The sequence below is a fragment of the Rhinatrema bivittatum genome, chromosome 2, assembly GCF_901001135.1.
Source record: "Rhinatrema bivittatum chromosome 2, aRhiBiv1.1, whole genome shotgun sequence".
Lineage (NCBI taxonomy): Eukaryota > Metazoa > Chordata > Amphibia > Gymnophiona > Rhinatrematidae > Rhinatrema > Rhinatrema bivittatum.
In genome coordinates, this window is record NC_042616.1 from 7,814,925 (window position 1) to 7,828,720 (window position 13,796).

General features: G+C 49.2%; 1 long non-coding RNA gene across 1 annotated transcript; it reads right to left on the reverse strand.

Moving 5' to 3' along the window:
- Positions 1-450: 450 nt before the first annotated feature.
- LOC115083476 lies at positions 451-13,361 on the reverse strand. Its single transcript, XR_003854342.1, has 5 exons — positions 13,273-13,361; positions 13,051-13,153; positions 6,364-6,507; positions 3,637-3,783; positions 451-593 (listed from the first exon to the last, which is right to left on the reverse strand). It is a non-coding gene; the product is annotated as an uncharacterized LOC115083476 (long non-coding RNA).
- Positions 13,362-13,796: the final 435 nt, after the last annotated feature.

Here is a 13,796-nt window from a genome sequence, read left to right on the forward strand (position 1 = left end):
TATGTATATTCTGCACAAATGTGGTAGTTTCATCATGGAAGATTACAGCTCAGACGTAGACAGTATCAAAGTGCCAGTTACAATACAATCACAGAACAGATTAGTCTGTGGCGCCCTTTGCTGACTAGCGATGAGCCTCGGAGGCTTGAGATAAGAAAACAATCTTCAGTTTCTTCTTGAATGATTTGATGCAGTTAATAGCAGACAATAATTGCTCTGGAAGGCTGTTCCATAATCGGGGGCCGGCTTGAAGGAAAACTGAATCATGACTTCTTAAACAGAATCAACCAGAAAATGCAACTTGAAATCTTGTTTGCACAGGGAAAACCACCAGTACCCACCGATTTTCAGTGCTCCCCAAAAAGCACCTAATTGCTTGAAAAACGAACACCTACATTTACAATTTTTAAACACCTAAAATCAGAAGCCCTAGTTATGATTTATAGCATGATTATTGGAAATGAGCACAGAATTAGATTAACCAGGAAAAGCTTTTTTTTTTTTTTTCAGCTGTGTTCCATCCCAGTGCCCGTCTGTCCCAGTATTCATTGCCAACGGCTGCTGGAAGGATTTCAAACACGGTCAGCGTTAATCTGGAAGACGAAAGGGAAAATATGTTAAAAGCCAATAGGGCAAAACACTGCAGCAATCAAAGAAGTGATGCATCCCACTCTCCAACTATAGCAGAGGACCACGGGCATCCTGACATCACTAACCTTCCTGCCCTGCTCTTCCACCAGATTCCATGAATGCTATCAAGTATTTTACAGAAACGACGTAAGAATTATCCAAAGATCGGGTTGCCCATGAGTTTCTGAGACCCCCAGATGGTCACTTTTGAGAAAAGAACTTAAGGTGCTCTCAAAAGCTCACTCAAAACAATCTTGAGATTTGGAAAACTCTTGTGTTGGCTGGAGAAAAGACATTGCAGCCTGCGCGGAGCGATGCATTTCCCTTCAGGGTCAACAGGTGATTCAAATGCTCTTACACAGGGGAGCTCACCCCTGCCCAATTCACGGGAGCTTCACACTGAAAGGAGAGCCACTGAACAGGCTGACACGAACCCGCCATCCCGTTCTAGGTGTGTCTGGTTTGCTTGTGGGTGACCTTTCTACCCTAGAAGATACAAAGCATTTCACCACCTGAAGAGGAAGCGGTTCTTTACTTGGAGAGTAATTATGAAGGCATCCACGGCTACAGCCCTAAGTAACTGGATAAGTTTCAGCTAACCAAAGAGGGTGAATTTTAGTTTTTACTATGGAAATTTGTTTTTAGGTTTCACAGATTTATTATTATTATTATTATTATTATTCAGAATTAGGTTTTAAAGATTCTGATTATTATTATTACAATTTTTGTTCTAATCACAATTCATTTTTGTACGGTATGGGTTCCCATAGAGGTATGGCAGATAGGGTGTCTGTAAAAATATTTCTAGAAAATTGGCAACCCTACCATATCCCATGCAATCCTACCACCTACCTCAGCATCTTCATCCATCCCTTGTGTGTGTGTGTGTGTGACGCACTCTCTCTCACTCAGCCCTCCTCCATACGCTCTTACTCTCTCTACTTGCCTCCCATTTCTCACCCCTTTCCTCCACCCCTCTCTCTTTTCCTCTTACTCCCCTACCCTCCCATCCCCTCCTCTCCTTCACGCCACTCCCTCGTTCTAATCCTCCCCTTACGCCCTCCCCCCTCACTCACACTCCCTTCCCTTCCTCTTCCTCTCCTCTTCCCCTTCCTTCACACTCCCTTCCCTTGGCTTTACCTCTCCTTCTGTCTACTCTCTCGCTCCTTCCCCTTCTCTCTCTTCTGCCGGCAGGGGGTGGAGACACTGCCAGCCTTGTGGCTCTCACTAGGGCCGCCTGCAGATCCTTCTTACTCTACTGGAATTCACTGCTCTGCCACCGCTGCACCGATCTTTTGGCTTTCATCTCACCAGGGCATGGGATTTCCGGCCTTTGCCACACTATGTGCCCGCATGGGGCGTCTCAGGCTAATGGGAGCTGGGAACCCCCTCCAGCAATGAAGCCTTTACTGCTGCGTGGGAGCGGGGGGGGGGGGGAAGTAAACCTTCCTCCGCAGGCTGATTCAGCGGCGGGCGGGGAAAGTTTGGCAAGCTAGAAAAGGTTTCTCTGCGGGCCAGGTGTGGCCCCCGACACAGACCTGTGTGTGCTTACGCGTGCCCCCAGGGCCTCCACACTCCACGATGCCCTTAACCCCCTCGAGCCTCCTCTCTACACTCCCTGCCTCCATCACCCCCTTCCCTCCCCCCCAACACCACCACCGCCACAGCCTCTGCTTCCTGCCCCCCCCCCCGTAAAGCATCATCCACCCCTTCTTGGTCCTGCCTCTGCAAATCTAAAACGTGCTACATCTGTGGTGAAGAGTTCTAGGTATTTTTTAAGCCTTAAAACGTGGCTTTTCTCAAAAGCCTACACTTAAAGGTGTCAACAACCGCATCTCCTCACCATCTCAACTCGTACAGACCTTCAACCTTACCATGCTTGACGTCTCCAGGACCTGTTTCCAATGTTAATTTCATGTTTTCAGGTTTAATACGCTAGATGTAATACCAATTCCCGATTTATATCTTATTACTCTCAAGACTTTCGCCTTGTTACACGTTGTTACATTCACCAATCATGCTTACTAAGTCTGATGTTAATCTAAGGGCCGGATTTTAAAAGCCCTGCACTCCTAAATCCGGCTGGATTTACGCGCGCAGGGCACTTGCGTGCCGGCGCGCCTATTTTGCATAGGCCGCCGGCGCGCGCACAGCCCCGGGACGCGTGTAAGTCCCGGGGCTTTGTAAAAGGGGCGGGGAGGAGGCGTGTCCGGGGTCAGGGGGCGTTTCGGGGTGGGACTGGGGGCGTGGTGCTGGCCCGGGGGCGTGGTCGAGGCCACCAGACCAGCCCCCGGGTCGGGTGATGGAGCGCCAGCAGCCCGCTGGCGCGCGCAGATTTACGCCTGCTTTCAGCAGGCGTAAATCTGCCAACAAAGGTAGGTGGGGGTTTAGATAGGGCCAGGGGGGTGGGTTAGGTAGGGGAAGGGAGGGGAAGGTGCGGGGGGTGGAAAGAAAGTTCCCTCCGAGGCCGCTCCGATTTCGGAGCGGCCTCGGAGGGAACAGACAGCGCGCGCCGCGCTCAAATGTGCACCCCCTTGTGCGCGCCAACCCCGGATTTTATAAGATACGCACGGCTACGCGTGTATCTTATAAAATCCAGCGTACTTTTGTTCGCGCCTGGTGCGCGAACAAAAGTACGCGCTCGCGTACATTTATAAAATCTACCCGTAAGTTTTTGATTCTACCTATAATTCTTATTACATGGAATAGATGTAAGACTAGATTTCGGTTTTCTATAATTTTTACTAAGTTCGCCTCGTTATTTGTAACAACATGTTCGATGTATTTTCCAACTTTAGTTGTCTGGAAACCGACGCGATATGTACTAGCACACGAACATCGGTATAGAAAAGCCTTTAAATAAAAATAAAATAAATAATTTTGACACGTTCCGCCAGGCCTGAACCCAGAGCGGGGGGGTGGGGGTAAGGAAATCCCTGTGTCCCACGCACTCGCTCCAGCGCCGAACCCATAGATTAGCAAGGAGATCTCTCGGCCTTCTCTTACCTGATTTGGGATCCGCACAAGAATTGGTACAGTGGTTGCAGCAGAGCTGGCTCCCTGGGCACTGGCTGTTTCTCTGGCACGACGGGGGAAGAGTTCGGACTCTCGCACATATACTTTTATCTTAATCAGGACAAGTCCCAACCTTCTCTGAAGAAGAAAGGAGAGAGGCTTTGTTAGATTCACGGCGTCTGTGTCTGGAGTGACGGTGGACGTTCCCCCCCCAGCTGCCAACCCCCGTGGCTTCGGAGGTTTCCCGGCGCGCCAGGCTCCGTTCGGTTCGGCAGAGCTCTCATGGGCACCTGCGAGTTCAGTTGTTTCTTGCCTGTGTCCATTAGACAGAGCCCGGGGACCTGGCAAGCTGAGGCAGTCCCGCTTCCTCTCTCCTGCACGCTTTCCTTCCCCTCCCTGGGGCTCTCCTGCGTCCTCCGGGACGCCTCTCTTCTCCCCTCACTCGCCGTGGCCCTCCCATTTCCATAAACCCAGCAGTCCTCTTCCCTTCCCTTCCTCTGTCCTTCCATTTTCTGCCCCCCCCCTCCTTCACCGCCATGACCCCTCTCCCCCTTCCACCTGTCCATGCCCTATCCTATCCATCCCCCCCTGTCCTTTTCCATCCTTCCTTGTGACCCTCCCTCCTCCCCTCCCTCCTACCCCTGTGCATTCCTCCCTTCTCTTTCCTGCGAGCCTTGGCCTTTCCCCCTTCTCTGATCCTCAATCCCTCCCCTGCAGGAGGGGGAAGGGCTCTCTTCCTGGGAGCGCAGGTAAAAAAAAACAAAACACGGCGGAAAGGACTCTTCCTCTCCCATGGAGATTTGTCAGTGGCCTGGGGACTCCCCTGAAGAGTTTCCGGGAGGGGGAATCTCCGGCACGGGAGGATTTTAAGAGCAGAACGCGTAAACGTCTGTCCGGCGCCGCTCGGGACGGCCGATTCTCATTGAGGGCAAGAGACGGACGAGGTGACCTCCTGAAATCCCTCTCAGCTCTCCCTAGTTATCCTGCAGAAACAGGCGCGTGCAATTCTGGGCCCCCCCCCCCCCCCCCGTAATATGAGCCGGTGAAAGCAGATTTGCAAGGCCACAGGCCCAAGGCCAGATTCAGCCTCTCCTTGATAGGAGGAGGTTTACAAATCCACGTGCATGTCCCTTGTAAATCCCGCTCCCTGCAAGCGAATAGCAATTCTCTTCCATTAGGAGACCGGCAACAGTGAGAAATCTTTCAGCTGCAGGAACGGGACTGCCCCTGGGTGCTTCCCTGATTACGATAGAAAATAAGACAGATTAATATAAAATTTCCAACAAAACGCTTTGGCTTCCATATTTCAGGAAACCGGGCCGTGTGTGTGTGTGTTGTGTATGTTTGTGAGTGTGTGTGTTATGTGTGTGTGTGTGTGTATGTATGTGTGTGTGTTGTGTGTGTGTGTATGTGTGTGTGTGTTGTGTGTGTGTGTTTGTGTGTGGTGTGTTTGTGTGTGGTGTGTGTGTGTGGTGTTGTGTGTGTGTGTGTTTGTGTGTTTGTATGTGTTGTGTGTGTGTTGTGTATGTTTGTGAGTGTGTGTGTTGTGTGTGTGTTTGTGTGTGTTGTGTGTTAATTGTGTGTGTGTGTGTGTTGTGTTGTGTGTGTTTATGTGTGTTGAGAACCTGAGGACAGAGAGAAGGGGTCCCATGAAAAGCAGCATAGTAATATGGTAACTGATGGCAGATAAAAGACCAAAAAGGTCCATTCAGTCTGCCCAGCAGTGCCGGTTATGTGCAGCTACCCAGTGTAGACCAGGCTCCCACATATGCTAGGACCAGCATGAGCACCCCACCGACCAATCAGCATGAGTGACTGTTCTGTGCCCATTGCTTGCTAAGACTTTACAACATCATCAACCCTCTTTGCCAATAACCCAGACTGGTTCCTCGCCAGCTCCGTAAAACCCTCTGGTAGGAGGAAGTGCTAAAATCTGCATTCATCACCGATTTTAACTTAATGCAATCCTGTTCCTTCTTCAGTGAGATTTATCCCAGTCGTGAAAAGGTACAGGGAAGGAGCCGTACTATCCCTGCATCGATATCGGGAGAAATCCACTCTGCTTATGTGGAAATACAAGGAAAGGGTCCACTCTATCCAGTCGCAGATACTAGGAGAGACCCACTCTCTCTCTCTCTCTCTACCCCAATACTGACAGTGATGCACTCTACTGCCCACATACTGGGAGGAGTCCACTCTGCCCCTGGGCAAATACACATTCTGTCCTCAGAGATCTGCTCTACCCCTACACAGATCCTGTTTTAGCCCTAATCCTGGGAAGGATCCATTCTAATTCACCCGTACTGGCGGGAATCAACACCACGTGTGAATGGATCCTGAATTCTGCTACTCAAGGCTAAGACTCCTCTGTAACTGACATCGCTCATCCTACCCCCCCATCCTGCTGTGAATCTCTCAGGATAATTTTAAATTAATATAGAGGCATACTTAAGAAAAATGTTAAACAGACTTTTTTTTGTAGTTTGTTAAAGTAATTGACTCGTGCATGGTTATGAAACCTTACGGAGTGGACAACGGTTAAAGATGAAGCCTTGACGACTGGTGCTACGTCTCACGAGTAGCAAACTTGGGCTAAAATCAGCCCCTCTACGCCGCCGACGAATGCAGGCGTAATTTTCTCCGTTTCCGCATGGAAGGCCGCTCCTGAAGGTAGAATGAATGCTGAAGGTAACACGACGTAATGAGAGCGCAGCTTACCTTTCAAGGTTGGCACACACTGCTTCCTGCATCCATAATAACAGCAGCACTCGCCGCTCTTGCATGTCGTGCTGTTGGAACAGAGATCGGTTAAACGTGTCGTGGTGCAGTCTGGGTAGTCCGGCTGCTCAGGGCATTGTCCCACTGGGGAAAAAAAAACAAAACAAAGGCATTACCTTCCTAATAACACGGCAGTTCTGGGGGGAGTTTGTTTTTTAAAGAAATTGTCCCACGTCCTGCTTAACACTAGAACCATCGAAATTGGCTGTACCCTAGAATAACCGCATGCACGTTTTCGTACACCTATGTTTTAGGCTCTGTAATTGAAAGAAAAAAAAGTTATATTTGTATAAAAATTTGATGCTCTGTAACAAGTACAGACAAGAATTAAACATTTTGTCAAATTATTTCTGAGTTTTGATGGTACAGTCTGTGACAACAATGGTTTATTTACTGCTGGCATCATACGATTTCAATTTAAAAACTCATTGTAGTGTTTTGGTTTGTTAATAGTAAATATTTTTCAAGTGAACATAAAACTAGATGCAATAACCAACAAAATCCTTTTAAAAAGTCAAAATATCAACTGCGTGTACAGTAAAATCTAAAAATGTATTTGACACCACCTGTAGTAGCAAACACTCTAGAACACTCTAGAACAGTCACGAGCACGAAAATATACAACTATAGCGTGTAGCAGATGGAGTCAGGACCAATGAGATGTACAAAGGCTATTCCCGGACAGGGTGGGAGGCTGCCCGTGACCCACTTAGTACTGCCCTTGCAAATGCTGTGTCCTCCCGAGCCTGAACATCCAGGCGGTAGAACCTTGAGAAGGTGTGAACGGAGGACCACGTCGCCACCCAACAGATCTCGGCAGGTGACACTGCCTGGGCCCTTGTGGAATGGCACTTGACTTGTAGAGGTGGAGCCTTACCCGCCACTACATAGGCCGCCTTGATTACTTCTTTGATCCAGCGGGTTATGGTTGCCCACAAGGCTGCTTCCCCTTGTTTCTTCCTGCTGTGAAGGACAAATAGGTGGTCCATCTTCCGTACGGATTCTGATCTTTCCAGGTAGACTGAGGACCAATGGGATGTGCAAAAGCTACTCCCGAACGGGGCAGGAGGCTGCCCGTGGTCTGGTTAGCATCGCCCTTGCAGAGGCTGCGTCCTCTCGGGCCTGGACGTCCAGGCGATAGAACCCGGAGAAGGTGTGCAAGGAAGACCACGTCGCTGCTCGACAGATGTCGATGGGAGACAGTAGATTAGCTTCCGCCCAGGATACGGCCTGGGCCCTAGTGGAATGAGCTTTGACCTAAAGGGGTAAAGGCTTCCCTGCCTCCACATAAGCTCCCATGATTGTTTCCTTAATCCAGCGAGCTGTGATAGCTCACGAAGCTGCTTCGCCTTGTTTTCTTCCTCCGTGAAGGACAAACAAGCGGTCCGTCTTGCGCACCAGTTCTGAGCATTCCAGGTACCGTACTAAAATCCTACTGACGTTTGAGTGGCGCAGTAGGCAGTAGTCTTCCGCGTCCTTGCGTCCATCCGGGGACGGCAAGGAGATGGTCTTGTTTAGGTGAAACTCCGAGACTACCTTTGGTAAGAAGGAAGGGACCATGCAAAGCTGCAACGTTCCTGGAATGAACCGGAGGCTCCAGGCCTGGAGGAATTTCCTCATCCTTCAATGAATCCGCATTCCCTTCATCGTCCGTGGTGTCCGGGTCCCTGTCAGGGATACCCTTAGTGAGGTGAGGCATGTCCCGAGGCCTGCTGATAGGGCTGGGAGAGCGAGGCCTTCCCAGCTGGAGCTCTGGCCGGGCAGGGGCAGTAGCCGACTGCGCCTGAACAAAGGCTTATAGGCCCTAAAAGAATTCCAACCAAGAGAAGGCCGCTGGGTCCAGGAGGAAGTGCCCTCTCCCGGAGGGTCGCCACCCCGGAATTGCTCAGGTCCAGGGTGCTGCCAGATAAGGTCGTGGCTGACCCATCCTCTGACTGGGAGGGGCCGGACTTGGAAACGTTCTGAGAGTCCAGCCCTCCCGGGGCTTCCTCGCAGTGGCAACACAGGAAGGATTCCAGGTCAGGCTGGCAGGCCTAATAGGGAAAGCAGCACAAATGGAGTGTCGTTTGAGCTTCTTTGCTGCCGGGGCCATAATACTCTGTAGCTTCTGCGTTCAGCCGGATAGTGCTTTGAATACTAGAAAGTATTCAAAGTAAAAAAAAAATTGAAAATATAGAAAATTCACTACGGAGCCTAAATATAAGGGTCCTAAATTTTCCTATAATCCGTCAGATCTCGGCAATTGATTTGTTTAAGAATTAGTTACATTCGATCCTATAAATCCCATCTGAAGCTGCTCCTTGAATTCCTAGGGCGGATTATTTACCCCAGAAGTCTATGGAAAAAGCTGAAGGAAATGTGGAAACCCAACACCAGTTAAATATTACAGACTTGCTGGAATTATCGCGGGCAGATGAGGTTACCGGAAGAGGCGGACTTCTGGCGGCTTTTGCATTTGTCAGCAAGAAAAATAATATACTTAGGATGCTTTTTCGTAACACGACTCTTCTTAGATACACACCCCAAGTGACATAATCAGTGCAGATTGGCAATGAGTAGGCTAAGTCAGTTAAATTTCCTTTTGCTTATTTCTTAATTATGCGCTCTTAGTATTATTGTATCCACCCCCGCCAGATTACCTATAATATTGGGGTACAAATATAATATTACCTACGAGAGTTATGGAGGAGGATATTTGTATTAGAATATATTATTGCCTTTATGCTACCTGTTTTCTCTCACAATAATCGTTATGTGTAAAAGTGAAATTTAATAAAAAAAAAAAAGAAGAAATTCTCAACGGGGGGGGGGGGGGGGAGGGACGATCAGACTCCATCTTCTCCAGTTTAAAAGTAGAAATCCGAAGGTAAATTTTCCTCATCTAAAGAGTACTGTGTTTCCGATAGGAGACGCAATCCACATCTGCTAGGAGACAGAGAGATACTGGGAGGCTGAGGTCACTACCTAGGGTGAGGTCAGCTTTGAAAGCTGACTCGTCTCCCATCTGCTGGCAGGGGAGCACATAACCCATTGGTCCCGAGTCCATCTGGCTACACGCTAGGAAATATTACTTTGTGCAACATGCTTGCAGATTTATTTATTCTTTATGCCCTGACTTGAAGCAATTATCTCACACAGAGCCCTAATTATAAGTCTTTGCTGAAGCCAGGATAAAGCCAGGAGAGAGCCATCAGAGCAAACAAAGCAGGTACAGAGAGAGGAGAGGAGGTGACGGCTGTGGTGAGTCACGGATCAGGTTTGAAAAGGTCCTGCAATATTGCGAAAGGCTGGCACGTTTATCCATGTGTTTTCCTTCCGCTGTGTTCATTGTCCTGACCTGAAGCAGTCAGCTGCCAGAATCGTCTGGCACAAAGACCTATTCACAGCCTGAAAACCCAGCAAGAGCAAGCAGAATAAGAAAGCAGGTACAGAGAGAGAGAGAGAGAGAGGAGCCATGGGGTCTGAAGACATCCTGCCATTGTGTAACCTGCCTGCAGGATTGGAAGACAGCTGCAGTCATCCCACCTGCGGGGCACAATTATTACGTTTCCCAGTTTAATTGGGACTGAGTTTCACGTGAAGCCCGTACATGGGCACCACCTAGGATTTGGGGGTGCAGATGCATCATGAACTTCCTACTCCTCCCTCCTTATCCCTCCAGGTCCCTCTCCATCTATCCCCCTCCTATTTCTGTCTCCCCCCTCCCGCCTTCAGGTCTCTTTTCCTTCTTCCCCTGACGTTTTTCCCACTGAAGTGCTTCTCTCTTTCCCCGCAAGCTTCCTCTCCAGCTCTTCCTCATCCCTCCCCAGATTTCCTTTCCATCTCCTCTTCCTTTCCCCGGGGCATCTTCCTTTATCTCCCCCTGCCCTGGTATTCCTCTTCCCCCACCTCTCCCTTCCTCCCCCAGTTCCTCTCAGCTTTTTTTAGGGCACAGAGAGAGTAAGGGAGGGCGAGGAAGGCTGGCATTTTAAGCGGGTAAATATCTGGGCTGACTTTTTACACCCGGGGGGGGGGACGACCCCCCCCCCCCTGCGCATTCTGGAGCTGTGGCCCCCGACCGCCCTCACGAGTGTGCAAAGCAATTGAAGTGTAGCTAGGCCGAGAGCCTGCACGGTGAGGCCTGGCAAGGGCTCAGCCACGGGGGGACTTGTTCCCAGCCCTGTACAGGGTGACTTCTGGGGCAAAAATGTCCTCCCTTTCCGCTGCATTCACAAGCCCCCACCTTCTAAAAAAAACAAACCCAAAAGCGGAAGGCTGCAGAACCAGGGAATGAGGATATTTGCCGACGTCTTGCGCAGTTACTTTTGCCAAAGCATTTGGGGGACAGTTTCGCAAACCGCCCGGCACCTTCCCAAAACAAAACACTTTTTACTTTTCTCTTAGGCAGGGAGACAGCTCTCAGTGATAAGAAACGGGCTGAGCCGGCCCTGGTTTCATGCCCAGCGTCTTCCTGGACCTCTAGTTTCAATATTCTTTACATTAAAAAATAAAAGCGGGATCTCCAAATCCATGCATGGAACGGAGCAAAGCCAGGACTGGAACGGAGCAAAACCAGGACTGGGCAGTCTGTTACCAAAAATCTGGAGCTGGCCAGCCAGGTAACCCTCACTTCCAAAGAACTGTACTGCCGGAGAACCTAGCGCTACAAGTCCATATAGTGCTACAAGCAAAACAAGGACTGGGGGTAGCTTATGCTTGACGACAAGGAGCTCTCTGGTGACAATTACTGCTACGCGGCTGGATCAAAGCCTAGGGTTGCCCCATGTCTGGGGCTCGCTGCGTTCATGGAGTTGTACTCCTGATGTCCCTAAGAAAAACTGGACGACTCCATCTCCCTGCATGCAACGGGGGGCGCAAAAGCAGGACTGGGAACGAAGGATCTGATTCACTGATGGTTTTTCTCTCATTCTGTCTATGGAGGGAAGTAGAACTCACAGTGAAAATCTCACCCTGAATCTCCACACATGCAGCCGAGCGCCCTTACCGGAGGCTTTGAGTCCTGGATGTCCAGGTCCAACCCGGAGTTCCTGGAACTGCTTGCGCTCCATTTGCACTAAAAGGAAGACAACTCTGCAGTTCTGGGACGGCTATCAATATGTTATATTTTATTTGTCTTAAAATGTCGGTTTAATTTACGCTTTTGTATGATTTTTGCTGCTTGCTATACGTGTATACACCGCTTTGGAAATCTTATTGAAACGTTGGAAAGCGATTAACACATTTTATAAATAAATAAAGACATAAATCAATCAAGCAGTGTGCAGCACAACTCCCAAGATATATCTCGACAATTCAAGCCTTCAGTATTAGTTGAAAAGCTGAGCCAAACTCCTGGGAAATTGTTATCTAAAGTGCCTGCTTAGTCCGTGATCTTTTTTTTTTTTCAATAAAAGAGGTAGCAGGACAGGTCTGGCAGCAGCTTCCACCTTCCCCAAGCTGGAAACCACTGCAGGCAGAAAAAGTCACTTTATTTTATTTATTTAGCATTTTTCTATACCGATTTTCCAGTAACAGAATTACTGATCAATTCGGTTTACATTCTAAACAATAACAATGACAAGTTGATGTCTCACAAAGAACAGGTAGTTATAACTTGGATACAGATATATGGGGTTAATAACATAACGTAAAAGTTACGGAGTCTAGTGAAGGCTGGAGCCTTCTGCTCAATGCAACTCGAGGGTGCACGTTCCTCTCCAGATAAGCGGTACCCAGTGCACCAGTGGCTGGAGGGAGACTGTAAGCCAGTCCTGGGCTTTTGGGATCCCCCTCTGTTTTGCATTTCGGTACAGCAGAGCAGATGCGAAGCGAAAGGAGTATCCCGGTGGTCAAAAAGCCAGGATTCAAATCCTGCCGACACAGCTGGTGACCTCGGGCCAAGTGGCTTAACCACCCCGTTGCCACAGGTGTAAACTTAGGGGCCGGCGCGACAAGACGCGGGCAGAAAACGGGCGCTCGTATTCAGCACCCGTTTACCTAACGAGCGTGCAGCCGCATGGCCTGGGCGCCCGATGCAGTATTTAAATGAGGGGCTTCGCAAAAAAAAAAAAGGAAACAGAGAAATGACGGCAGAAAAAGACCAATCGGCCCATCCAGTCTGCCCAGCAAGCTCCCACACTTACTTTCCCATATTTATCTGTTTCACCAACCACCAACTTCAGGGCTCTTGTTGGTAACTGTTTGATTCAAGTTTCCTGCCATCCCCTTGTCACTGATGCAGAGGGTAATGTTGGCGTTGCATCAAAGGTGAGCATAAGTCTTGATGGTTAACGCGCATCCAACCTCGTGTGAACCCGTGCGCTAGGCCGGGCGCACATTATTGCATCGGCCCCATGGGGTCTGCTTTATTAAGCTTTTTTTTTTCCCATAGCAAGCGAGGCCCTTAGACTGTAAGCCCTCCCTGAATGCGGTCTGCTCTGAAGTGCCACCAAAGGTGGATTATAGATCAATCGAGAAATACGGGTGCAGGGGCTAGAAACCTGGAAACCCATTGGGCTATAAACGGAAGGTCAAAGCTTCCCTCTAGGTAGGACCTCCATCACTTGGTGACTCTGCTTGAGAGTGCAGCTCTGGAGTTCCGGGCCCCCCCCCCGAGGGAGCCCCCCCGAGGGAGCCGTCGTTACTCACCATCTTTAGATGCAGACAGGAGACCTGGGCCAAGGGCAAGAAGCACCAACGGGAGAAGGAGGAGACCACTCGCTCTCTGCATGGTGCCGTCCTGAGTCTGAACCTTCAGTAATAAAATGAAGCAGATATTTATTACTCTTGACAGAGGTGGGGACGAAGCAGAAGAGGGAGGAGTGCAGCTGTAGGGAAGTTCCCAACAACGTCTCTTGTTACACAAATTACCAAGAGTTTAGGCGCCTCCAACCAACCGAGACAATGAAGTGAAAGAGGTGAGGATGGCTTATTCTTCCTTCTTCCCTTCCACCTGCCTTCCCCGCTTGTGCAATTGTTATTAAACCACCGGAGGCAGAGTTTAAGGAAAGGGAATTACAACGCTACTCAATGATGAAATCCTCACCCTTTCAACACTCTTCTGAGAGTTGTGAGACGTGTCAGAGCCTGGCTGCCAAGAATCAGACCCAACCCGTGGTAAATTACATTACTCCGCCTTATAGAAATCCATCAAGGCGAGGTACAATAAAATGAATTCATAACAACTTAATAATACAATACATAAATAGATAAAAAGGTCTTCCACAACCCACAGCACAAAATAAGCAGATGAAACCCTAACAATCTAAAATTCCATTCTTCACACACTCCTACAATCCCCAGCTCATTTCAATCCCCAGGTCTAGCTGTTCCCCCCCAGTTTCAACAACTGATTATGCAGCTCTCAGGTAAACGACCAGGTTTGGACTAAACCT